The 27,587-nt window shown below is 43.5% G+C and overlaps 1 protein-coding gene across 2 annotated transcripts in view; it reads right to left on the reverse strand.

The window, feature by feature from the left end:
- The window catches only part of KATNAL1 (katanin catalytic subunit A1 like 1), a 139,255-nt gene that overhangs the window by 14,788 nt on the left and 96,880 nt on the right, over positions 1 to 27,587 (reverse strand). The window contains exon 12 of one of the 2 annotated variants that reach the window (XM_077158954.1): positions 24,174 to 26,702. The exons of the other annotated variant lie outside the window; for it this stretch is intronic. The gene's annotated coding sequence lies outside the window, so the exon portion shown is untranslated. Of the gene's footprint in view, positions 1 to 24,173; positions 26,703 to 27,587 lie in introns of those variants that run through there. 2 annotated transcript variants of the gene reach the window in all.

Genomic DNA, 27,587 nt, shown 5'->3' on the forward strand with positions numbered 1-27,587 from the left:
CAGGAAATCTTTCTTTTTCTTTTTAAACCAGTTCGAAGTAGAGCATCACGCGGCCACTTACAGGGGGGAGAGCACAAGGCCACCTGGGCAGATGGCACCGGGCAGTGAGTCACGGCCTCGGGCCGGGCGCTGAGAGGGGCACTTCTGGACCAGGCAACAGAAGGGGGCGCCGAGTTCCACTCAGCCCCCAAGAAAAGGCAGAGAGCAAATGTACGTGTCAGGTGTCTCTCTTCCAGGTGTCTCTCTTCCAGGCACCTCTTTGAAGCAAGAGTGACTGTTCTGGCTCTATGGTTGACTGAGTGGCTCTAGGAGCTGTATTTCTAGTCTGTGACAGAGGTTTATGCCTGCGGTGAGTGTGGAACAGACAGGAGCGTGTGTGTGTGCGCGTGTGCATGCACAGGAGTGGGAGGCCAAGGCAGTTGCTTTCTCCTTGAGGAAATGGACGCAGCGTCATATGGTGGAGCAACCTGAGGACACCAGGTGTGCGGCAGCAGATGCCAGTGTGCTGTTGCCATGGAGACCAGCGCTGCCTCGGCAACCAGGGTCCTCGGCCCGCCGGGAGCAAACTCGTGTCATGGGAGCAGGTGCTCTGGTAGGTAAAAGGATGAACCCTTGAAGGAAAGCTTTCAGCAATTTCAATTTCTCTTGCCTCGATTCTGCCTGGAGAGTCTTCTGCTTCCCCACCATGGTTCTCACTTGAGCCAAGGGTTTGGTGAAGTAATTCGTAACAATAATAGTAATAGTGACATTTATCAAATTGCTCTTCATGCTATACACACCTTATCCACCCTCTGAAGTCACTGTTATACCCACATTTTTCAGATGAGAAAACCAAAGCATCAAGAAAACATCATTTCCACAAATCAGACATCTAGCAAATGTCTGTCCAAGTCAGAACTTGAACCCAGGTCTGCCGGGCTTCAGAGCCCTGGCCCTTTGCTTCCTATCAAAGGATGGTGCATACATCTTTACAAAGCATCCCAAACTTTTTTTGTCCTATTTGCGCTTTTCTGGATTAAAAATGCAACATAGATGGGCATGGACTAAGACGCAAATAAACAAGGATCTGCAGTTTCTAAAGCCTTTAGAAGAGCTGGGTAAAGACCTGTTAATAGGACATACCACAACCACTCATGCAGGAGAGACTGGCCGAGACTTCCTGAGCATATGACGTGGGTGTCACCCATTCAGCACATTTGTACAGATATGTACCTTATGCCAAGCATTGCTTTCAGTTCCATGGGGACAGAAACATCCTCTACCCTCACTCCCTGACCTCCCCATTCGGTGCCCGTGTCAGGCACCAGGTCCCTGAGGACTTGGAAAAGGGTAAATCAGGATCCTCACCATGGAGAACTTGGCAGTTTCAGAGCCAAAGCAGATGTACAAATAACCTCACAGCCACACACTGTCACAGACACTGGACTCAATAGGGCATAGTGTGCTGCACCTGGGTGGGAAAGCAGGTTTCCAGGGCTCTTCCTGCTGATCTCTTAGATGGTGTCGTGGTCAGGTTCATGTGTCAACTTGGCCAAGTTGTGGTACCTGTTTGCCTGGTTGGGCAAATGCTGGCCTGTCTGTTGCAATGAGGACATTTCATAGAATTAAACCATGATCACGTCAGCTGCATCCACAGCTGATTCCATTTCTAATCAGCCAAGGGGAGTGTCTTCTGCAATGAGTGATGCTTAATCTAATCACGGGAAGCCTTTGAAGGAGGATTCAGAAGAGACAGGCTCTTCCTGCTTCGGCTGGCGAGCCTCTCCTGTGGAGTTCGTCCAGACCCTCCATTGGAATCATCGGCTTCACAGCCTGCCCTGTGGATTTTGGACTGCGTTCTTGCGGTCACATGAGACACTTATAAATTTTATATTTGCGAGTGTTCCCTGTTGATTCTGTTTCTCTAGAGAACCTTAACTAATATAGACGGCCAGAGACCTCAGGGGGACCCCAGATGCACAGCCCTGCTTAGAGGCCTCCAGGATGCCCACGACCCACAGAAGAGGGTGGATAAGGTGTGTACAGCATGAAGTGCGATTTGATAAATGTCACTATTACTATTATTGTTACGAATTACTTCACCAAACCCTTGGCTCAAGTGCCAGCACAACAAACTCCAGCCCTCAGGTGACACGTACTGGCACAGGTTTATGTGCGAAAGTGACAGTTCTACCAGGTCTCCCTCTCAAGTGGCCCCAGCAATTGAAAAGGAGGGCATTTTACATCAGCTCCTACCTCATTTCATTTTGGTTGTTTCAGCTTTGCCTTCCATCTCACTGAGGTCTTCTTAGGTGTTTCTCCAATATATTGACATACAATCTGTCCTTGCCTGCTCTGGGTCATCCGGAAATGTGATAGCTTCATCTTCCCCTCTGAGCAACACACTTGTCCAGGGTCAAGTGCAAGGCCCTGGAGCACGGGACCCAAGGCCCCCTTCTGGCCCAGGGCCGACGCATCAATGATGTGGTTATCCAAGCAGCCCAGTCCAAATTAACACACTGGAAGAGCCGTAGATTTTGGAACAACTAATCAAAGATGTTCAAACAACTCTACTAAATGAAATCAGTGGGATGGCTGATGACATACAGGAGACCAAGAAGACACTAGAAGAGCATAAAGAAGAATTTGAAAGAATAAATAGAAAATAGCAGGTTTCACAGAGATTAAAGATGCTGCAGACCGAATGAAAAATATACTAAAGATACACAACAGCAGATATAAAGAAGCAGAAGAAAGAATAAATGAACTGGAAGACAGGACAACTGATTTCGAACACACAAAAGAGCAAATGGCAAAAAAGGTGGAAAAATTTGAATTGGATCTCAGGGAAATGATGAACAAAACAAAGCGCATAAATACAAGAATCACTGATGTCCCAGAAGGAGAAGAGAGGAGTAAAGGGCTAGGAAGAGTAGTTGATGATATAATGGGGGAAAATTTCTCAACACTTATAAAAGACATAAATATGCAAATCAAAGAAGCACAACAAACTCCAAATAGAATAAATCCAATTAGGCCTTCCCCAAGACACATATTAATCAGTCTGTCAAATGGTGAAAAGAAGCAAAAAATCCTGCAAGTGGCAAGAGAAAAACAATCTTCTATATACAAGGGAAACCACATAAGATTAAGTTCAGATTACTCAATTGGCACTATGCAGGCAAGAAGGCAGTGGTATAATATATTTAAGATCCTGAACAAGAAAGGTTTCCAGCCAATAATTCTTTATTCAGTCAAATTGTCCTTCAAAAGTGAGGGAGAGGGGTGGGCCATGGTGGTTCAGCAGGCAGAGTTCTCACCTGCCATGTCAGAGACCTGAGTTTGATTCCCAGTGCCTGCCCATGCAAAAAAAAGAGAAGTGAGGGAGAGGGCAGTGCGATGGTGGCTCAGTGGCAGATTTCTCGCTTGCCATGCCAGAGACTCGGGTTCAATTCCTGGTGCCTGCCCATGCAAAAATAAAGAAGTGAGGGAGAGATTAAAATGTTCACAGACAAACAAAAGCTGAGAGAATCTGTCAACAAAAGACCAGCCCTACAAGAAAAACTAAAGAGAATTCTGCCCGCTGAAAATAAAAGACAGGAGAGGGAGATATGGAGGAGGGCACAGAATTGAAAAGTACCAGTAATGGTAACTTAAAGGATAAAAAGAGAAAGAGGGAAAAGAATATATAGATCTGACAAATGAAATCCAAAGAATAAGGTAATAGATTCAAGAAATGCCTTTACAGTAATAACTTTGAAAGTAAACAGACCAAATTTACCAATTAAAAGATCATATTGGCAGAATGGATTAAGAAAAATAATCCAGCTATATACTGCTTACAAGAGACTCATTTTAGACAGAAGGATACAAATAGATTGAAAGTGAAGAGATGGAAAAAGATGTTTGACGCAAGCTATAACCAAAAGAAAGCAGGAGTAGCTATACTAATATTAGGCAAAATGACTTTAAATGTAAAGATATCATACGAGACAAAGAAGGTAACTATGTATTAACAAAAGGGACAATTCACCAAGAAGAAATAACAATCATAAATGTTTATGCTCCCAAACAAGGAGCGCCAAAGAATATGAGATAAACATTGGCAACCCTGAATGGAGCGATAGATGTTTCTACAATAATAGTAGGAGACTTTAATACACCACTCTCCTCTATGGATAGAACAACCAGACAGGATCAACAAGGAAACAGAGATCTTAAACAATTTGGTAAATGAATTAGACTTAACAAACATATATTGGTCGTGACACCCCCAAAACACCAGGATATACATTCTTCTCTAGTGCTTATGGAACATTCTCCAGGGCAAAGACCATATGCTGGGGCACAAAACAGGCCTTTATAAATCTAAAAACATTGGAATTATTAAAAGCGCTTTCTCTGATCGCAATGGGATGAAGCTGGAAAGCAATACCAACCAAAGAACAAGAACTTACACAAATATATGAAGATTAAATAACACACTTTTTAACAAACAGTGGGTCAAAGAAGAAGTTGCTAGAGAAATCAGTAGCTATCTGGAGACGAATGAAAACAAGAATAAAATATGTCAGAATTTATGGAATGTGGGAAAAGCAATACTGAGAGGAAAATTTATTTCCCTAAATGCCTATATTAGAAAAGAAGAAAGAGCAAAACTCAAGGACCTAAGTGCTCACCTGGAGGAACTAGAGAAAGAACAGCAAGCTAACCCCAAAGCAAATGGAAGAAGAGAAACAACAAAGATTAGAGCAGAATTAAATGAATGGGAGAACAAAAGAATGATAGAATCAATAAAACCGAAAGTTGGTACTTGGAGGAAATCAATGGACCACTAGCACAGCTGACAAAGAAAAAAAAGGAATACTACCTAACTCATTTTACAAAGTTAACATCACTAATACAAAGACTGGGTAAAGATGCTATAAGAAAGGAAAATTACAGGCCAATGTCCCTAATGAACACAGATGCAAAAATTCTCAACAAAATGCTAGCTTAATCAAATCCAACAACACGTTAAAAGAATTACACACCACAACCAAGTGGGCCTTATACCAAAAATGCAAGGATGGTTCAGCATAAGAAAATCAATTAATGAAATGCAGCACACTAATAAATCAAAAGAGAAAATCACATGATCATCTTGATTGATGTTGAAAATGCATCTAACAAAATTCAACATCATTTTCTGATTAAAAAAAAAATTCGAAAGGTAGGAATCAAAGGTAACTTCCTCAATACGATAAAGGGCATATGTGAAAAACCCATACTCAATGGTGAGTGACTGAAAACTTTTCCCCTAAGATCAGAACGAGACAAGGAGGTCCTCTGTCACCGCTATTAATCAACATTGCACAAGAAATTCTAGCTAGAGTAATCAGGCAGGAAAAAAGAATTAAAAGGCACCCAAATTGGAAAAGAAGAAGTTAAATTTTCATTATTTGTAGATGACATGATACTTTATTTGGAAAATCCTGAGAAATCCACAACAAATTACTTGAGCTAATGAATTCAGCAAGGTGGCGGGATATAAAATTAATGTGCAAAAATTGGTAATGTTTCTATACACCTAACTGAGAAGACAATTAAGGAAAAAATTCCATTCAAAATAACAACTAAAAGAATAAAGTGTCTCAGAATGAACTTAACTAGGGAAGTAAGGGACTTAGGCATAGAAAACTACATAACATTGCTAAAAGAAATCAAAGAGGTTCGAAAAAGTTGGAAAGACATTCCCTGCTCATGGATAGGAAGGTTAAATGTAGTTAAGATGTCAGTTCTACCCAAATTGAATCATAGATTCAATGCAGTACCAATCAAAATTCCAACAACCTACTTTGAAGACTTGGAAAAGCTAGTTACCAAATTCACCTGGAAAGGAAAGAGATCCCGAATAGCTAAAAGCATCCTAAAAAAAAAAAATAGGACGAAGTGGGAGGATTAACACTTCCTGATTTTCAAACCTTTTATAAAGCCACAGTGGTCAAACAGCATAGTATTGGCACAAAGACAGAAGCTTTGACCAATGGAATTGAATTGAGAGTACAGAAATAGACCACCAAATCTATGGTCAATGATCTTTGACAAGGCCCCCAAATCCACTGAACTGGGACAAAACAGTCTTTTCAATCAATGGGCATGGATGAGCTGGATATCAATAGCCAGAATAATGAAAGAGGACCCTTACTTTACACCCTGTGCCGGTTGAAAGTATTGTATACTACAGAAAAGCCATGTTTTAATCCTCATCCAATCTTATGGGGGCAGCCATTTCTTTTCATCCTGATTCAGCACTGTGAAAGATTGGAAAATTTCAATTGGATTATCTCCATGGAGATGTGACACACCTGATTATGGGTACTCACTTTTGATCAGACGGAGATGTAACTCCACCCATTCCAGGTGGGTCTTGATTGGTTTACTAGAATCCTTTAGAAGACTATTTTGGAGAGAGTCAGAAATGACAGAAACAAAAGAAATGTCAGAAGCTGACAGAAACTTCACAGCAGAGCTGACACAGATGCGGACACGTGGAGAACAGAGACACGGGTGTTGGAGATGCTTGGGGCCCAGCAGACATCGCCATGAGATGCTAAGCAAGCCAGAACCTGGAGAGGCAGATGCCAGCTGACAAAGGTGCTCCAAGCCCTTGAAACTTCATTGAATTAAGTTATCCTCCCATTGGTGCCTTAATTTGGGCATTTTTGTTGCCTTAGAACCGTGAATTTATAACTTACTAAATTCCCCTTTTTAAAAATGTGTAACACATTCCTGCAGTTTTCAAACTAACACACACCCTAAACAAAATTAACTCAAATTGGATCAAATACCTAAATATAAGAAGCAGTACCATATGTGCAACAGAACTGATTGTAAAAATGCAGAAATGGATAGCACAATACTTCCTAACTGTAATGCAATAATGTTAGTACACTGAATGAAGCTGAATGGCAGATGATAGAGGGAGGAGGGCTGGGGGCACAAATGAAATCAGAAGGAAAGATAGATGATAATGACTGAGATGGTATAATCTACGAATGCCTAGAGTGTACAAGGATAGTGACTAAATGTACAATATGTTTGTGCATGAGGAAGAATAAAGGAATGTCAAAATTGCAGGGTGTTGAAAATAGATGGTAATTTATATTTTAAAACTTTAATTTATCTGTTAGACTAAAGCAAAAAATATTTATTTGGTACAAAATTTCTATTTTGACTAGTATATTTCCTAATACAACTTATGTGAACAGTTTAACACCATAAGTACATGGAACCTTGAGTAGGGCAAGGAATTTTGTATACATGAGGCCCGATGAATGCAGGTGACTGAAGGATGCACTGATTGAGAAGTAGATTGTTGAATGATGGCACGCAAATATTGTGAGGCACGCAACACTGTGAATGAAACTGTGGGACATTTGGTGAGGCAAAATAAGCCAGAAACAAAAGAGTAAACATTGTATGGCCTCATTTAGAAAATACTTATAAGAAAACTGGGGCCGAGATGGTAGCAGTCACATTTAGTCCGAAGTGGTAACTGTTATTTCTGGATTTTGAGAGGCTATTTTAGATATCTATAACCTGGTATTTAGAGATGAGAAATGAAGCTGATCAGGTCATGATTAAGTTAATTCAGAATATAGGGGTAAGGAACATATTGTCTATATTTTAGAACCTCATTTACTTTTTGAGACCAAAGTAAGAAAGATTTATTTTGTCCAGAACCTAAATTTTCTATACCACATAATCCAACTCAATTTATCTGGATAGATCATTTAAACAATCCAAACACAGGGAGTCCAGAACAAGAATGAGGGCCTCTAATCCTCTATAGCTTAACGTAATAACTGGATATATCCCAGAGTAGATTAAGTAGATAATCAAAAAGTATTGGAAAGGTTCCTTGAGGGATAGGAGAAAAAATATGGAACTATTAAAGTTTACCACCAGAGAACCCCCTGATACCATCTCATACATTAGGGACACCCAAATCAACAGGCCAAGCCCTTGATCTTGAGGCTTGTTCTTGTGAAGCTTATGTAGGTAGTGGAGAAGCTTAGCCTGCCTATAGGCATGCCTAAGAGTCACCTCTGGAGGACCTCTTTTCTTGCTCAGATGTGGCCTCTCTCTCACTAAGCCCAACTCTGCAAGTGAAATCATTGCCCTCCCTCTACGTGGGACATGACATCCAGGGGTGAAAGTCTCCCTGGCGGCGTGGGAGATGACTCCCAGGGATGAGTCTAGCCCTGGTACCCTGGGATCAACAACGCCATCCTGACCAAAAGGGGGAAAAGAAATGTAAGAAATAAGGTATCAGGTAGCTGAGAGAGTTCAACTAGAGTTGAGAGGCTACTCTGGAGGTCACTCTTATATAAGCTTCAGTTAGACATTACTACCTACCATAACTTGCCAAACCCCAACCAAAACCGTTCTACCAATCCTAAAGAACACCTAGGACAATATATAAGATTCTACAAAGGTTCCACGCACTAGTGTAACTTTCCAGAAACCTACAACCTCCAGATGGGTCCCTGGACCAGATAAGTCCTGAAACCCAGAAGGTCCAGCCTCTCCAGAACATCAGATAGTGCCATCCCCCTATCCCATATTATTGACAGCCCCTTCCAACATGAAAAAGCTAGAATGAGCATAGCCCAAATACCCCCAAAGAGTGGGGGAAAGATCAAAGGTGATGGTGGAGTTATACAGAGAAGGTAGGGTTTAATAAATGAGTATAATTGCTTATATATTGATATTTCCTATAGTCTCTGTATCTTAGAGCAGCTAGAAGTAAAAACCTAGAATTGTGGAATTGTAACCCATACTGAAATCTGTGCTACAACTATTTGTTGTGCGGCGCTTTGAAATGTATTGCTTTTTTGTACATATGTTGTTTTTCACAAAAAAGAGAAAAAAAGTTGATTGCGATGATGAATGCACAGCTATATGATGATACTGTGAACCACTGACTATAACTTTGGATGACTACATGGTATGTGAATATATAACATATACAAATAAAAATAAAAGAGAAAGAGACTCTACTGAAAGGTGGTGCCTCCCTCTACTAAGACAGGCAAGCAGAGAACAGCAGGCTTTCCTATGCACAGGCCCTTGCCAGAAGTGTGGGTCCGAATCACACAGACAGCCTTAACAAATGCGGACGCCTGGATCACTCCAAACCCTGTCACATCAGGATGTCAACGGAGAGAATTTGGGCCCAGGCATTTTGTAAAGCTCTGGAGGGGCCCTGGTAAGCACCCTTTTTGAGAACAATGATGTACGTAGATTTTCTATCCAGAGGCAACTAAAAATTGCCGCTAGAGAGAGAGGCAAGATTGGGTAACTCAAGCTGAAGAGGTAAGATACCCAAAGTGCCAGGGCTTCAATCTGTCTGATAAAAAGGAACCACCCTGCTTTCCCGACCCCACCTCCTGGAGAAAGGCACTGGACTGGAGGTTCGGTGGTGCCTGGGGCAGCCGCATGGGGCGCTCCAACCCCAGGCTTCCCGAAACCCCGGGGCCTGGCCATAATTTGCAGGGAGGTGATGTGTCAGGAGGAGAGAGGAAGTGGAAACACATGGAGAGGACCTTCCAAAATTTAGTCGAGACTAATCTTGCCTGCACTCTCCAGAAGAACGCAGTTTCCGGTGAACTCCCCTTAGGTGCCTCCTTCCGTGCCACCTCCCTCCTTTCACTGCCATGGCTGCAGACCAAGGCAGAACCGTGGGTGTGCGCAGGGAGGGCCCCCTGGCTCCCTGCGGCTGTCCCACAGGTGCCACTTCACCTCCGCTGCTATGCAGGGAGCTCTACAGGTGTAAGAGTGACTTCAGATTGTGAAGTAGAATTCATAAGCAAGATTTGTGCATTCAGCACGAGCTCCTATCCGGTGGGAGCCCCTTGGAGAAGGGGCTACGCTACAACCACAGGCTTACTGGCCCTTGCAGCCTTCAGCCCCTTCACTCCCCTTTGCATTGTCTGGAAGCACACCATGCTGTCCTCACCGCTGTCTCCCCCACTGTCACCCCCTCCCATGTGGCTTCCCCTACTTTGCCTCTTTCTGCTATTTCCAGCTCTGCCCTCCACACGGGACTCCTTCCTGTAACTTCCATCTACTTGATTGCGTTTTCATTGGCCATTGACCTCAGATTCTGACACCTGCAGCAGTGGGGTGCTGGGAAGGTCAGCCACACTTCACACGGACTTTTAGTCAGTCCAGCAGCGTGAGAACATTCCGCGCCCACTGAGTATCTGCCAAAGAGCTCTCACCCAGTTTAGTGTCTCCATGGTTCGACCGTGCACGCATTGTTCCCTAAACAAAGGCGGAAAGGCACCGGCCACAGACCCCACCCAGTCATAGTTTAAATTGAAAAAGCGCAGGGTACAGACTATTGATAAAATAGAGATGCAATCTGCCTTCGCAGGAGCTGGGACTTATTACAGCATAAACCACCCCTGGTGCACGCCGATGCCACACAGTAAAGACATTCCCTCCAGTGCGAATGTGGCTGGGAAGAAAATAGGACATAAATTTCCCAAGTGGGATATGAGTTCAGCAACAATAAAAGCATTTTCTTGTACAATTAGCAAAGCAGCGATTCCTCCCTAGCTTTTTCACACGTCAATGTGGTAAAAAGTAATGTGGTGAAGCCATGTGCGAGTGTGGGTAAAGCCGCTACCTGGCCTGTTCCCTACCAGTGAGACAGGAGGGGAGGCTGATGCCCACCCAGCCCTAAAGCTTCTGGTCTTCTAATCCCCAAACTTCTGAATGAGAGAAAACAAAAATTAAAAACAGAAAGTCAAACTGAGGAGCCCAGGCGGCCCCGAGCTACAGTGAATGGCGGTACCGTGGCACGCGGTTTTGTGGCCGGTGGGTATCCCCTGAGGTCAACTGTCACACCCCATGTTCAGCCCCTGCCGTGGGGCTCCTTTCAGGGAGAGGAATACTTTCCAATCCTGGCCATGGGTTCGGCTCATGACTTCTTTGGGCCAATGAAAAATGAGAAGTGAAGGATGCCGCCACATTCGAAGGGATGATTTAAGAGGAGTCGAATGTTTCTGACCCTCCTGTTTTTTTTCCCTCTGCCACGAGGCCACAGTTATGCCTTCAGCATGGATCTCAAAACAGGAAGCTGCCTGGAGAGGAAACACAGCCAAAGCAGAGCGGCGGGTGACGTACAAACGTGCACAAGGCATAAGCCTCTGTTACTGCATGCCACCCAAAGAGTGGGGTTACTTTGTTACTTCGATGCTGCCCAGAACGTGCTGACTGATACAAACCTCCACTGGGCATAGGTGAAAAAGGCTCAAAGCATGGCAGGGATGGCCTGAGTGGCCTACTCCGATTCACCTTGGCATAGGAGCTCCCCACAGCAGACACCTCGTGTTACAGGTAGTGCCAAGGAAATGAGATACACAACTCTTTGGTGGGTAGTGCCTAGGTGGTGCCAGCTGCCCACCCTGCAGGACCCTGGAGCTGGCAGGACACAGCCACCACGGCCATGCCTCGATTCACCTCGCACCTCACTGGGGTCCTGTGCGGGGGGGGAGAACCGGCCCCTCCTGGACTCAGGCAGGAACCCCCCATTCCCTCCCTGCAGCCAAGTTGCGGGGCCTTCGAAATCTCAGGTCTCCGATTCTGAGCAGTCATTCCCACTTACAACTGTGCTTCTCGTTAAGTTTTTGCAGTTGATCATCTCAATGAAGACATGATATTCAAACTTTCTCATAGAACAAATGGACTGTCCAGCTTGGCGTGAGAAACACCGGCTTAGGCGGGCACTAAGGGTCTTCCTGCTCTGAAACAGGTGATTCTGCAAGCATCACCCAGCCTGGGCCGAAGCTCCCTTGTTCCACAGGTGACCCGACCCTGAGTGACACACGCCCACGTGGTGCAGCTAATTAGGGAGGGAACAGACAGGTGAGTTTTCCACGTGAATGGATAGGATAACTTAGGTAAAATGAACACAGTTATAAGGCAAACCGACAACTCCTTATCAGTCTTTGTTCAGAGAGCAATGTGTGTTACTTTAAGAGAAAAAAATATCAGAGAACTAATTAGATTTGCAATCTGTGAACAGAGTCAAAATACAAAAATCAAATCTATTTTTTTCATTCGTACATAGCCTGAGGGCAATAGCCAAAAGAAATAACTATTAAGTGTGAGTAATGCAAAATAGATCTTGCGAACTACAATCGGAAAAGTGTGAATTTAATACACAACTGCAAATTAGGAAGCGTCTTTTGATTTAAAAGCAGGCTTGGTCCGCAGGTGGGAAAAATTCCATGGTGTAGGCAACTCCAAGGTGGGCTAACAGACTGCACGTGGACTGGAAAAATGAGGGGGGCATGCTCTGAAAAGGATGTCAGGCTGCAGAGCTCACCCCCGTCCTTGGCATGCCAATGTGCTTTGCCAGGTGGGGCCTGCAGCCGCTGCCTGTCGGGCACAGCAGCTTATTAGGACCCAGTAACCAGACCTCACAGCAAGTACCTTTAAGCCATGAAAAGTGAAAGGAAAGGAAGCTTTCTATTTATTCTGGCCACGTCCACAGCTGACATTCACTTTTGCTCCAAGCTGGTCTGGAATCCAAGCTCCACCACCAACATGCCATGTGTTCCTTCATGCCAGCGTCCTCCAGTGTCCTCGCCATGACAGGATCGCGATGGGGAGAGGAGGGCTATGCCTGAGAGATTCTCCCAGTCAGGCGGGACTGGAGGACCTCCAACACGCAGCACCCTGTGAGGAGGCAGCGATGGGGGAAGCCCCCACCCATGCAACAGCAGCTGCTGCATCTAGAACTCACAGCCAGGAGAGGCAGAGGACCCAGGACAAACCGCCAGGGAAGAGTGACTACCTCCGCCACCTGGATTAGAGGCCCTGCCTTGTGCCCGGCAAACTCCTCTTCATGCTTCAGAACCTGGCTCTCGCCTCCTCTGCGAAGCCAAGTCTTTCTCCTCCACTATGCCATGCCTAAAGTGTGTGCTCGCTTTTATTACTGCACGGCGTGTCCTTTGTCTATGTTGCAGCTTTCTCCACTAGGATATGAGCTCCTTGCGGGCAAGGGCAGTGTCCAGACTCTGTTGGACATTCAGTAACTGGAACCAGTTTTATATGGGTCTAAATGATAGACCTACACAAAAACAGTAACTCATTTGTGTAAGATTCCAATTACAGGGGGTGCAAGCGTAGCTCAGTGGTAGAATTCTTGGCTGCCATGCGGGAGACCCGGATTTGATTGCTGGTCCGTGCACTTCCCAAAAAAAAATAAATAAGCAAAACAAACAAACAAAAATTCGACAAATGGTGCTGCAATAACAGGATACGCACATGGAAAAATAGTGAAATGTGACCCTGCCCATATAGCATACAAAAAAAAAAAGATTCCAATTGGAAGGAAAAATAAACCCTGGCTATACCATCCAGACTCCCTTCAGAGCACCATGGACTACACAGAGAAGCTCCTTAAGGGAGACCCCTGGAAAAAGCCCCTCCTTCTCCTCCTTGAGAACGGCTCGGGTCTGCCGTTCTGATCGAGGGGGACAGAGATCTGTGTGAGCCCCTCGGAGACAGGTGCTATTTCTGCATTAAGGAGAGTGTGTGTAACGCTTGTCAATTCCCTACCTGAAGTCCCTGATTGAGAAACTTGACCCTTGTCTGCTCAGGGAGGCTGGGGCTTCTGAGTGAGTGCACCGGCCCAGAAAAGGTCCTCAGGTGGCTCAGGCAGGTGAGTGCAGGCCCCGCCCGCCGGCCCGCCCGCCCGGGCTCTCCCACACACCGTGGGCTGCAGGGAACTGCGTGCCCGTGGGCACCACCACAGGCAAGGCAGGCCAATGTGGGGTTCAGAAGCTTTAGGACAAAAGGCTGACAGTGTGGGCACTGCCTGACACTGCTCGGACTGCTTCTGTCAGGGGCAAAGGAGCAGTGAAACACTTTAGTGTATTTCTGGCATCCTAAGATTTCCATCATGGCATAATAAAATTATGAGAGCTGCCCCTAATTTTGTCAGACCCCAACAGCCATTCACCTCTTGGGTCGAAGGCGACTCCTGTGGCCGGCGCTGGGGGCTGGCAGCTGTGACCCTCGCCTGGCAGGAGCCAGGGGTCCCAGGAGGGGCAGGGTCCCTTCCATTCAGGCAGGAGCCCGTGCCCCTGAGTGTGCTTCAGGTGCCTGTGAAAACTTCCTCCACATCAGCTTGCTGGGACCAAACAGCTTTTTCCTTTTTGTTTAAATGTTGTTTTAAAGCTTAATGTATAGTGTGTTTCTATTTTAAAATGAATTTCTCTGGCTGTGATAGTTTTCTTGGGGGAAAAAAAAGTGGCTCCTGAAAGTCAAGTTGGCTATGCCTGGAAAGGGCCAAGAATGCCAGTCATCATTGCATCTACTTGTTTCAGAGGGAATGACAAACAGCCACCCTCAACTGCCCTATTTCCTGTAGGAAACAATAAAATAAAATAAAAATAGCTAACCTGTGGCATGCAGGTAAACTGGCTCTCTGAGTTGCACCTGTGGCGTCCACTGATCCCCTAGGTGTCCCTATCGCCACCATGGCCAATTGCAATCTGCCTGTTGAAGGCTCTCAACGTCCTCACCGTGTAATAGGGGGCCGGCTCTCAGAACGCTGCAGCCAATAGCTTTAGTCCCCAGTTAAGGCTGCATATTAATATGGTGTCAGAAACTGATGAGCACGTAAACATCAGTATCTCATTTCTCTTCCCAGCAACCCTATGGGGAAGGTCCTGTTCTATTAGCATCTCCATTTTCAGGTGACATAACAGAGGCCCAGAGAGCACAAATGACCTGCCCAAAGTCACACAGCCAGGAGGAAGTGGTGGCACTGGGGCCAGAATCCAGTTTCTGTCTCCAGAGCAGAAGTTCTTACAATACATGCTCCCTCTCACGGGCCAGCACAGCTCCTTTGTGTTAAAAAGCTAATACAACTTTAGTCAAAGAGCACAAGCGATGCTTTGGTCAGAGCAGGTACAGACTCATGTCAGCCCTCTCCATTCGGTCCCTGCAGAAGGCACCAGGATGCCTGCCCCTTCAAAAACCAATATGATGCTTCCTTGGTTCTTGCTTCCAGCCTGATTCTCACAACTTGATGCTTTTCTCTTAATTCCTAAGAGTCTCTGTTCTTGTCTTGGTCTTCCCCTGAACTATTCCAGCAGCGTGCAGATTCCTGGCTGCCTTAGTTAGGGTTCTTAGGGAAACAGAACCCACAGGAGATATCTGTAAATATGAGATTTATAAAAGTGTCTCACACAACTGTGGCAACAGAAGAATCCAAAATCTGTAGGGCAGGCCGCGAGCTGGCAGCTTTGATGAAGGTCCTCAACGAACTCCCAGGAGAGGCTGGCTGACGGAAGCAGAGAGAGAGATTCTCTTCTGAACTCTCCTTAAAAGCCCTTAGATGATTAAACATCACTCATTGAAGAAGATACTCCCCTTGGCCAAATGCAGATGTAATCGGCCATGGATGCAACCAACATGCTCATGATTTAAGTCCACAAAACGTCCTCACAGCAACAGATAGGACAGTGCTTGCTTGACCAGACAACTGGATACCACACCTGGCCAAGCTGGCACATGAACCTGCCCATCACACTCCCCCTGGAGGAGAGGTCAGCCAGCAGCTGCGGCTCCTCCAGGAGCTGGGTAGTGGGTCCCACACCAGTGCCAGGAGAACCTCGTGGGGGAAACTGCTAACATAAGATGGAGAACCTGCTGCTGACACTGGCACAGGGACCACTGATAACTGACGTTTTTAAAAATGAAGAAATCATCAGTGACAGTTTGATACCAATTGTAGCAGTAATTAAGACTGAGGAGAAGCGAAAACTCACACCAAGAACTAAGCTTGCCCTCAGTCATCCAAGGACTACCATGTTTAGGCTGAGCAAATCCAAGAAAATAAGGAATGGGAGAAAGAGCTGGAGTACCAGGGCATACATGGGCCAGGGAGACAAGCAGAGGGAAATTCCCATTCCCAGCCTTAAAACCTCAGCAGCAGGCAAAAAACAATAAATATGCCCTCAGAAACCGTCAGAAATGGTACAGGAAAGGCTAAGACTTTGGGGCCAAGGAACCAGGTGGACACCACCACTGCACCCCAGCCAGGGCCTCCAGGGTCACTGAGGGCCAGACTGGACCCAAGGCTTCACTCCAGGAGCCTGGGTGTCAGATCCTAGGCTGCGGCCATGAGCATGAAATGGAATCAGTCTCCTGGGTTGGCTCACAAAATTAAACGTGTTAGAAAAGATCAGAGTGTATCACATGTAATAAGGGCAAATGTTTGTTTTATTAAACTTGGGCTGTGTGTGAGCATACATAGGAACATGCCTAAAAGATGTAACACATTCTTTCAATCACCTACAACTTCATTTTTTAAAGGAAAGTAACTTTTTGAAAAAAATCCATGTTATGTAGAGAAAACTGAAATGTTTCCATTGTTTTGTGATTTTGTTGCCAACAAAGTCTCAAAAATCCTATTTTGTACAATTTAAATTTGCAACAATTTTGTTTAAAAATCTTCCAAATAATGTATATACCCATATGTCTCACTGATTAACACTACAAACACAAATAAGTTCTTACATAAACTACTTCAAAGGTATGAATCTTGTACAAAGAGTGTGTAAGTTCGGGGCATAGGGGGCAAACTGCTATTGCATGCTATGGGTTATGTTTAACAGGAAAACATCAACAGTACCAAAGCAACACCAGGGGTAAAACATAGGGGGAGGGATAAGAGTTAAGGGGAGGGTTGTATTTCTGTTTGGTGAGGTTGTGTTTATTGGTTATCTTTCTCTTGGGAACAATAAAAAAATATCTAAAATTGAGAGTATTGATGAACTGTTGACTTTGGACATTATACATGATGCCTAATGAATGGAGGTGGCTGAAGGATGCAGCAACTAAAAAGTAGACTGGTGAATGATGGTGTATATATATGATCAAATATTGTGCTGCTACAAAAGGAATGAAGTTGTGAGGCATGCAATGTTGTGAATGAACCTGTGGGACATTTGCTGAGGCAAAAAAAGCCAGAAACAGAAGAGCAATTATTGTATGCTCTCATTTAGAAAACAATTATAAGAAAACTGGGGCCATATTATAAGATCTTATAGCAGCCATATTTAGTCTGAAGCTGTAATCGTTATTTCTGGATTTTGAGAGGCTGTTTTATATATAAAACCTGATATTTAGAGTTAAGAATGAACCTGATCAGGTTGGGATTCAGGTATAATTCAGAATACAAGGGTAAGGAAGACCATGGCTATATGTTAGAACTTCATCTATTCTTTGCAACCAAAGTAAGAAAGGTTTATTTTGTCCAGAACTTTTTGTGGCACATAATCTAACTCAACACGTCTGCATAGATCATTTAAAGAATCCAAACACAGGGAGCCCAGAGTAAGAATGAGGGTCTTTAATCCCCTATAGCTTAAAGTAATGCCTGGATATATCCCAGAGTTTATTTAGCAGATAATCAAAAAGTATTAGCAAAGTCCTTTGAGGGATGGGAGAAAAAATATGGAACTGTTGAACTTTACCACCTGTGAAACCCCTGAAACTGTGTCAAACATCAGGGACACCCAAATCAATAGGCCAAGCAATTGAACTCGAGGCTTGGTCCTGTGAAGCTTATTTATGTAGTGGAGAAGCTTAGCCTACCTATAGGTATTCCTAAGAGTTACTTCCAGAGGACCTCTTTTGTTGCTCAGATGTGGACTCTCTCTCTGTAAGCCCAACTCTGCAAGTGAAATCATTGCCCTCCCCACTACATGGGACATGACATCCAGAGGTGAAGGTCTCCCTGGCAGTGTGGGAGATGACTCCCAGGGATGAGCCGGCCCTGGCACCGTGGGATCAACAATGCCATCCTGACCAAAAGGGGGAAAAGAAGTGTAACAAGTAAGGTATCAGTGGCTGAGAGAGTTGAGAGGCTACTCTGGAGGTCACTCTTACACAAGCTTCAGTTGGACACTGCTACCTACCATAACTTGCCAAACCCTAGCCTAAACCATTCCTGCCAATCCTAAAGAGCACCTAGAGCATTATATAAGATTCTATGAAGTTTCCACGCACTACCGTAACTTTCCAGAAACCTACAACCTGAAGAGGAGTCCCTGGATCAGATAAGTCCTGAAACCCAGAGGGGCCAGCCTTTCCAGAACATCAACTTATTCCATCCCCATATCCCATATTATGAACAGCCCTTCCCAATATAAAAAAGTTAGAATGGGCATGGTCCAAATACCTCTAAAGAATGGGAAAAAGATCAAAGAACATAGAGAAGACAGGATTTAACAAACAAGTATGATTGCTGAATCATTACATTGATATTTCTTTTAGTCTCCACTGTCTAGGAGGAACTAGAAGTAAAACTTAAAATTGTGGAATTGTGACCCATATCTAACTCTGAAATCTGTTCTACAACTAATTGTTGCAATGTGCTTTAAAATTTATTGCTTTTTTGTATATATGTTATTTTTTCACACACAAAATAAATTTCTTCTAGCCTCCAGTGTTTTAGAGCTGCTAGAAGGAAACATCTGAAATACTGCAATGGTAACCCATAACATACTCTAAAATCTGTTCTGTAACTACTTATTGAAGTGTACTTTGAAAGTCACTGCTTTTTCTTTCTTTTCTTTGTATATATGTTATATTTAACAATAAAAACCATTTTTAAAAATCTTCCAAATGAAATGGATTTTGTAACTGCTAATATAAAACACAACTTTCCAATTAGCCTGTAAGAACTGACCACCAGACTGATGCTTTACAGCCTGAGGCACCTGCACCGAAAGGCGCCCGAGGGGCTGCAGCAGGTAATGATCTCCCCCCAGCATCGGACTTCGCAGTGGGGAGTGGTTCACCTGTGCGGGAGAGACTTTGACTCATGGATGACGTGAAATGAGAGTGAGGGCAAAGAACAGGGACAAACTGGAGAAATAGTGAACCAAAAGATCCAGAACTCCTCAAGAGACTTGTATGTCCGTTAGAGGAGGCACAGAAGTGAGAGAAGTTACGTGTCCATTACCCACCCTTCCGGAGCTGGCCCAATGGTGGCCTGTGGCCGTGCCCTTGCCCCGCCCAGGTTAGGATTCAAGGAAGGCAGCGGCTCGGACCAAGGCCAGAGGTGGAGCGGAAGGAGGCGTGTGTGGCCTTTTTGCTCCCAAGGACTCCCCGGCGGTGAGGGTAATGACTCGCCTCTCAGTCATACGTACGTGTGGCTTTTTTGCTAAGAGATGAGGGAGGGACTGGAAAGGATAAATTGGAATCCTGGTGAGAAGCCATTATCCCAAACCCACAAGGGCTGTGATCGGGCTGCATGAGCTATGCAGGCAGGAAGGCCGAGAAGTCTAGTGTTCGGACTGATCATCTCAATATCCCCACAAAACAAAAGTGTAGAAAATACTAAAATAAATAAGTAAAGAAAGAACTGGCTACCATCAGAGAAGACAGAAATTTAACCGCCAAAGTTAATGATTAATAAACAGGATTTAAAGATAGAGCTCACAGCTTGAAGCCAAAGACAATGATGGTTTTTTTTTTCCTTCTGGGAGCTGCACACCTCTGGGAAGTAACTTTTTCAGCTATGAAAGTCATTAAAACTAAGTATTGAAGTAAACTAAACCAACATATCTAAATTGCTATCAAGATTTTTTTTTAATGAAGCATGTTTAATCTCATGGCTCTCAATGAAAATATTCATTATGCACAAAAATTTTGTACCACTAAAATTATTTTTAAGTATTTTCATAATTACAGCCTTTAAAATTTCAGTACTTTGTGAAAGTTTTGGTAAGTTATATAAAATACTACTATAAATCACAAATACCCCATAAATGGGGAGCCTGGTGGTAGCGTACAGCTCAAAGGGGTTCTGCAGAGCAGCACGGAAGGCGTCTGAAGAACCTGCCCTGGGGCTGGTGACAGTGACCAGCTGAGCCCTGCCCTCTGGGCCGCAGGCAATGAAGCTGGGAGCTGAGACAGACTTTTAAGCAAAAGCAAGTTTTGGCAGACAGAAGTAAGGACAGGCATCGACTAGATTTCTTTTCTAAATTACTTTCATAATTCTATAAATATATTTCTCTTGCAAAGTAAAAGATCATATGGAAAAATTAAAAGTAAAAAATCTCCTCTCACACAAGAAAGTTTTTACTTCGTTTTTATTTGGGGGGGGGGGGGCGGCGCCTGGACTGGGTATCTAACTTGGGTCCTGCAGGAAAAGCAAGGATTCTACCACTGAACCATCCGTGCACCCTACCTTGGTTTTAACAAAGAAAATTTCAAAAGTTAATCCTTAAAAGGAATTTGTCAATCAAATATTTTTCTTAAAATATTAAGAACTCATTTATAGCAAAAACTAATGAAACATATTAGAAAGTGCTTTACTTTGAAAAGTACAGAAACTATGTTTTTACTGGCTAATAATTTCACACTGAAGACTTCAGGGAAAAAGTAGATTGTTTACATTCAAAGTAGGGAGGTTATTTCTTGTGATTATCAAGTATGACTTTGACACAATTCCCTTTGAGCACCGACTAAAATGGGGCCTTTCTTTGAAAGTGAGCACTCTGAACGCAGTTTCCAGCTACCTGGAGCAAACTGTTCTTTAGTTGCTTTTTTCTGCAAATCTTTCCAGAGTCTGCAGTGGTTTGTGATATTCCATCCCATTAGTTTTCACCATATTTCCTTTTACCTTCACTGCAAAGACCTTATTTCTTCTAAGACTTCATACAATCAACCTGTTCAATTAATGCTACCAAAAGCTGTTCTGGAAGACCCCCTGCTGGGCAACAGAGACTTGAACTACATCTCAGATGGAAACACTACTGTAGGGAGACAACAAGCAGAGTCACTTCATGGTAAATTATGAGTTTAATGCAGAATACAGTGATGTCATTAGAATTTATAAGTAGAAGCAAAAACAAAAAAGTTAACCCATGAAAATTGAATATTTTTACGTGCGCGTATATGAATATGTATATATACCCAACATACATGGGATACATGGGGTATGCCCAATAGTTGACATATTAGTCTGATATGTTATCAACCCCACTTTGTCAGCTCTGCTATGAAACTGGGGGGACAGTATGCAGGACACTGCTGGATTGTGTTTTTGTAAGAGCACGCTGTTATGATAAGCCCTCTGCAGATACCTGCTTAAAGAGAACAAATTAAGTGGGTTCTTACAGTCAAGACAGAATAATTTATTTTACTAAATTCAGAACTGGCAAGCTTTCGAAATATGGGCTCTGCATTGTAAACTGAACTAAAACATTTCATCACAATTATTTACCTCTGGAAAAACAAACTGGGGAAAAGGCTTCTAAATAAAGGCTGACAGAATTAATGAGAAGAGTTCCTAAGGCTTCTTGGAAACGAAATTGCTCTTAAAAAACAACTTTGATGAGTTAAGTGTAAATGAATCAGAAACATATGGATCAAATTTTCCTTAAAATACACAAAGGTTTAAAAATTAGAGGAAATATGCTTGGTGAAGTATGTTTAAGAAATGTTAGAAAATACATTTTGAAATGTTGGAAAAATAGCTTGAGGTATTTCACAAAAGACAAATGAAGCTTGACGCATCTATCTCTAATTCCCTAACATTATACTCACTGACACTATAGCCAGGGATTTATGTCATGGAACACAGCAGGCACACCGCGATCAGTCACTTGTTTAAAGAAATGTTTAAGGCATGTTAATGGAAGACATCTGAGCCCTCCCAGCTACCCTCAGCTCTGGGCTTCGCAGACAGATGCCAAGGCAGGGCTGAAGCCCTGGGGTCTCCTGCTAACTGACCATGGCCACAAGGCCCTCTCATACCTCGAGAGCACAGCACTCTCAGGCATCTTAATGATAAAAAACAACTCCAGTGCCACGCCACTGGCGTGGACGGTCTAAACAGGACTGACGGAGGCTCCCGGAATGGCTGTGCGCCACACAAGCGTGTCCACGGGCACTGATAGTGCGTGGGCAGCACCACTCTCAAGTTCATTTTCAGCCCACAACACTACAGCCAGTGGGTTTTCCCATGAATTTAACATAAATACTGAAGAGAATATATCATAATACTCTACCTAAGAGTCTCCCGGTAAAAATTCATTAGGGGAAGGGAGGATAAAACAGTGATTTATAACCTCAGAAAAATGAGTGAAGGCCACATATTTCAAGAATTCAGTACTTTATTTTATTTATTTATTTATTTTTTGGTTTGTTGAAATAGAATAATGCAAAGGAATGGGTTCATCTCAGGAGCCACGTGACTAGAGCAACCAATTCTATGAGGCCAGCTCCCTCTTTTACAGAAGGAGAGAAACAGACTAATGTATGGATTCATAAAATAATCCAAATAAAGCATCTAGGCACAACAAACACATGAATGCCCGTTTCAATCCCAGATGTCCATTTTTCATCTATTTCTTATTTTCCACTCTCACCAGCTTGGGTCAACGGTATGCACTGGTGCCACGCCACCCAGGCTTATGTGACCTCATGAACTGTCTCGCTGTCTGATTTTCCTTCTTACCTGCAGCGATCTTCAACCTATGTCCTGTTCCCAGTTCAGAATAAGATCCCGAACACACATTTTTTAAACCTCCTGGCTCAGGCTCACCTGTGAGAAGAGAGGACCGCACCCGACCATTGGCTTCCTTCTCGGGTCTCAGGGCCCTGGGCTGTTGAGGAGTCCCTCAAAACTTTCCTGAGAAGATCTTGGGAAAAGTTGAGGAAAGGAAGAGTTGAACCTAAAACGCTCTGACCATAAGGAGGGCAGGCAGTAGCCACGGAGCATGAGGCTGTCTCCCTGGTTCCCCTTTTTCCTGGGCTGGGGATCGGGACCTGGGGTGAGAGGAGCCCCAGCTGCCTCCCTGCCCCCGGCTCTGCAGGGCAGGTGACCACGGTGAGGTGCAGTCAGGGCCAAGGGAAGCGGCCTGGCACCAGCTCCACATTCTGAGCCTCAACTGACTCGAGACCCACGGCCTCTCCTCCTCTCCCCAGGAAAGGCAGCAGCTGAGGCTGGGAAGGGAAGGGGCCAGGCAGGCGTCCATCTCCCCCCACCTCCCCAGCTGCTCAGCCCCCGCCTCACGTCTGGAGCAGCACTGGCCACCTGCCCTGGAGGAAGCAGAAAGGACTGAGGGGGAGTGGGAAGGCTCTAGCCACAAACGTCTCCCACGTACCTAATTCTGTTCCTTCGTCCCTAAGAGATGAAAACTTTATCAATGACCAAAGCAAGAAAAAAGGCAGGGGCCATGGTATCCAATCCTCTCTAGGTGCCTTCCAGCTGCAGACATTAACGCAAGTGCATGGAGGCTTAATTATGCCTAAAGAACTACTTCACATTCCCTCTACCTGGAACCTTTCTGGGAACTAAGGGCACCTAAGCTAAAGTTAAAAAGGCCAAAGAAATGACCCTGAGCTCTGAAGCCCAGAGACCAGAGCTCCCCAGCACCCCTCACCCCCACACTGCTATACTTCCAAATTACCCGAAACATTCCAGCAACCACCAGCCAGCTCCCTGAACACGGCAAGCAGGGAACTGGAGAGGGGCACAGGCTGACAGCAGCCTGAACACGGCAAGCAGGGAACTGGAGAGGGACACAGGCTGACAGCAGCCTGAACACGGCAAGCAGGGAACTGGAGAGGGACACAGGCTGACAGCAGCCTGAACACGGCAAGCAGGGAACTGGAGAGGGACACAGGCTGACAGCAGCATGAACACGGCAAGGAGGGAATTGGAGAGGGACACAGGCTGACAGCAGCCTGAACACGGCAAGGAGGGAATTGGAGAGGGACACAGGCTGACAGCAGCCTGAGAACACATGAGGAAAAAGCTGTTAAGAGCAACTCCCAAACTCAGAGCCTTTCCAGGGAGAGGCAGAAGGCCTGTGACACCACACTTGCTGCTGAGGGTAGCATACAACACATAACGGGCTCATGGCTAAAACACTTGAATCACAAAGAAAAGGTAATGTGCAAATTCTCTATTTGACAAAGTCAGAGAGCAAGTGTGGTGCATTTTAGCAAGGTTTCCATCAAAACTATTTAACATAAAAAATAGTTTGGGGGAGTTATAAAGTAACATTCAATATCTGGAAAATTCATCATATGGAACATCCATTTTATGCTAGTGTAACACCAATAAGACAAATGCATTTATTAAACCAGTTAGAATTTACTGAAAAACTACTCTCATCTTACTGCACCAACTCTGAAATTAACAGTATAATGTATGGCAAACAAAATGTCTGGTTTAAAATATGTGATTTGGTAGAGAATAAAATCTGGGGAAAGTCATTCTGTCCTTTCTGCCGATCTGTACAGATCTGAGACCAACAAGTAGACCAGTGACTGCAGATCAAATAGGAACACAGAGAAAACACAGACAACCAACACATACCCTAGGAATTTATTACCAAATTACAACCTATGCACAAACACAGCTAAGGTCATAGGACCAGCAAAGTAGCAGCACACAGATGTAAGGAAAAACACATTTGAAAATATAAATTAAATTTTTCTTTAAATTTAGCTTCAAAATACTGGGAGACAAACACTGAAATACAAATCTTAACAATACACTTACAAACCGCTGGAACACGCAGTGATCTCTTCAGACAGTGTGTCCATGATAAAGTTCACTGAGGCCCACATCACCTCATGAACACACACGTGTCCATTTTTGTGTGTTTTCGTGAAGTACCCAAGTTCTTAGAGAACAGACACAAGGAACAGTGAGGTTCCAAAATTTTTAATATAGTCACCTTAGTATGTATTTATGAAGCTATGATAAAAAACAGTAGGATGTGAGTTGTGTTTGATAATGAGGCTGGCCATCATAAACAGGGAAAATGTGATTCAGACACTTCACAGAGGCTTAATTAGGAATATATGGCTTTGCCAGAGGAAGAAGGACAAAATACTTAAAAATAAAAACTCAGGGATTAAAAAAAAAAATCACTGGGAAGGCAAGAGTAGACGGAAAGGAAGTGTTTAGAGAAGTCAATCTGCATAGATGATGAACTGAATTTAATTATGTTTTCAATGAATTTCCCCTTAAAACTAAACCTACTTAACTGAGGTAGACTCTAGAAATAAAATGTGCAAAATGTCAGCTTTACCTAAGGGCAATATACAGTCACTTTAGACATTGTAAAATAAAAGTGCATTTTACAGTTTTGAATAGAAGATCAAGAGGGAGTCCTTTTAAAGAAGGGATACTTCTCCGTATTAATTATTTATTTGTTGTGCCAAATTTCCAAATGCATAAAACTTCACATCCAGGTTTCCTTCATATATATATAAATAAGTATATATGAAATGAAAACAGTAAAATGAAAAGAATAATGTTATGGCATTACCGTAATATTTTTCCTGTTCTTGTTAACAAGTCACCTGGAAAGCTACATTATCATTAAAGCTAAAGAGTTGTCTAGAGCCAAAAACCTAACAAAAATGTTAAGAATTATTGTTAATGAGGTGAATGTTTTTAAAAAAAGCATATATTAGGGATATAATTTTTTAAATACTCATATAGTTTCCACATTAAGAAACAACATTAAAAGCAAATGTCCTTAAAAAAACTAACTAAATAAGAAAAGGCCTAATTTAAAAGTATAAATAAGTAAACTTACAGTAATTATAACAGTTAGTTTTCAGCCTTTTCTGCAAAAATAATTAGTGGAAATGAGAACAGAACATTTGGGGTTTAAATATTTTTATCCCCATAACATGGCCCGAATTGTAATTCCTACTTCTTCTACTGTGACAGATTCTTAGATTCACATAAATATTATGTGCATCACAAATTAAATAGTATCTAAAAAATATTATATTATACAATCAAAACAGTTAAGGAACAAAAGACACAAAAAATATCAGAAGAATAATTGCTAAGTTTAACAAGTTAAGATGGCCCTTTCTTAAAAAGGTCCAAACATCCTTAATGTTTTATGCCTATCATACAGGACAGATCCTAAGTAATCTCTGGTTAATAAACTAAAGGAAGGGTGGGAATCTACTATTCTGCAAACAACGAATCAACAGCCAAGACAAACGGGAGGAACCACAGCCGCCCAGGCCTCCGAGAGGGGAGGAGGGGGAGACAGCACCCCACCAACGAGGTCCTGTGCTACTTCCACGGAGAAGGCCTGGCAGAGTCAGCAGACAGGGAGGACGTGATCCTTCGTGCCAAGGGAGGAAATTCAGATGGACTCGAGCTGTTCGGAAGCTGAAGAGTGACAGTAACCTCAGGTGACGGCGTCAGTCTACACACAGCAAAGGGGGAGCGTGGCAATGACTGAACAAATCTGGTTGTGTTCACGCACTCTCCCCTGATATATCTGTGTGGCTGTTCACGGCAGAGTCATCAGGTATTGGCTGGCTCACTTTTTCAGTAGTTAGTGATTTTAGCCTATTTTTTGACAGTCGGGAATCATGTCACAAAAACCACAGTCTCGAGGGCCTGTGTGAAGCCCCTAGTTATACAGCTGGACCACAGCAGGGTCCCTGCTTCAAGTTTTCCTGGTACTTTGGAGGCAGAGGTCAGAGGACATTAGGAATGTCGACTGCTGCTGGCTGTCAGATGAAGTCTATGGTGCCTTTCCTACTCGGCCTTGTCTACACTGTCTATTTTGTACTTGGGTCACCAGGAGTCTCAGCCCAGACTAAGATCTGTCTGTGTAGTACATTTCATCATCACTAGTTTCCTTAAAAAAAAAAAAAAAGGAATTACGGGAGCAAAATGTTTACAATAAACATGAACACAGCCCAGAAAATGATAAAAATGGTTCACAAAAATAACCAGATTTCTAAGAGATAGTTAAATAGTTTTTAAAAAGTGGATATCAGTTCTAATTTTAAAACAGACTTAAAAAAAGAAATGTTCATCTTTCCAAGATGTATACAGCTGCCTGTGCCCATCCATTTCTGATCAAAACCGCCCTCTGTCAGTGGGAGCCAAAAGACGCACAGTGTGATGATAAGAGAGACTGCGAAGTGGGACGTCAAGTCTAGCCCAGCTCTGTGAACGCCACAACTCTACCTGTGTGTCCTAGGCAGAGTAAGCAACCAATACATGGTGTGCAGAACCACGGGCCTGTGTTACCAGGTAGCTACTAAGCAGAATCATAGGGTTGCAGTATCCAAAATGTCACCATTTTCAGATGAATTAAAGGAATCAAACCTTTGTAATTTGATGATGCATCTGCTACTGCAACATAGGAAAAAACAAAACAATTCTCATTCTGGGTAAGGCAAAATATTGTCTTTTGCGATAAAGACAGTGTGCATGCTGCATTGTCAAAGGTTTAAGAGAAAACCTAAAGGATCTCTTTAAGATCCTTTAAGGGGGTTAAGATATATATAAAACAAGCACCATCCACTGATAGCACAAAATGAGAAATGAGGGAAATAAAAAGGCACCTGACTTCCCAAACATAGTAAAGATAAGCTCCAGGCTCCAAATACTGCTTAATGGGTACTAAAAGAATCACAACTACTATATCACTTACCCATAAGGAACTCAGAAAAAAGAACTAAATGCAATAGCCAAGATAAATAACATAAAACCCAGAATGATTTAACTAATCAAC

The sequence above is a fragment of the Tamandua tetradactyla genome, chromosome 4 (genome assembly GCF_023851605.1).
Source record: "Tamandua tetradactyla isolate mTamTet1 chromosome 4, mTamTet1.pri, whole genome shotgun sequence".
Lineage (NCBI taxonomy): Eukaryota > Metazoa > Chordata > Mammalia > Pilosa > Myrmecophagidae > Tamandua > Tamandua tetradactyla.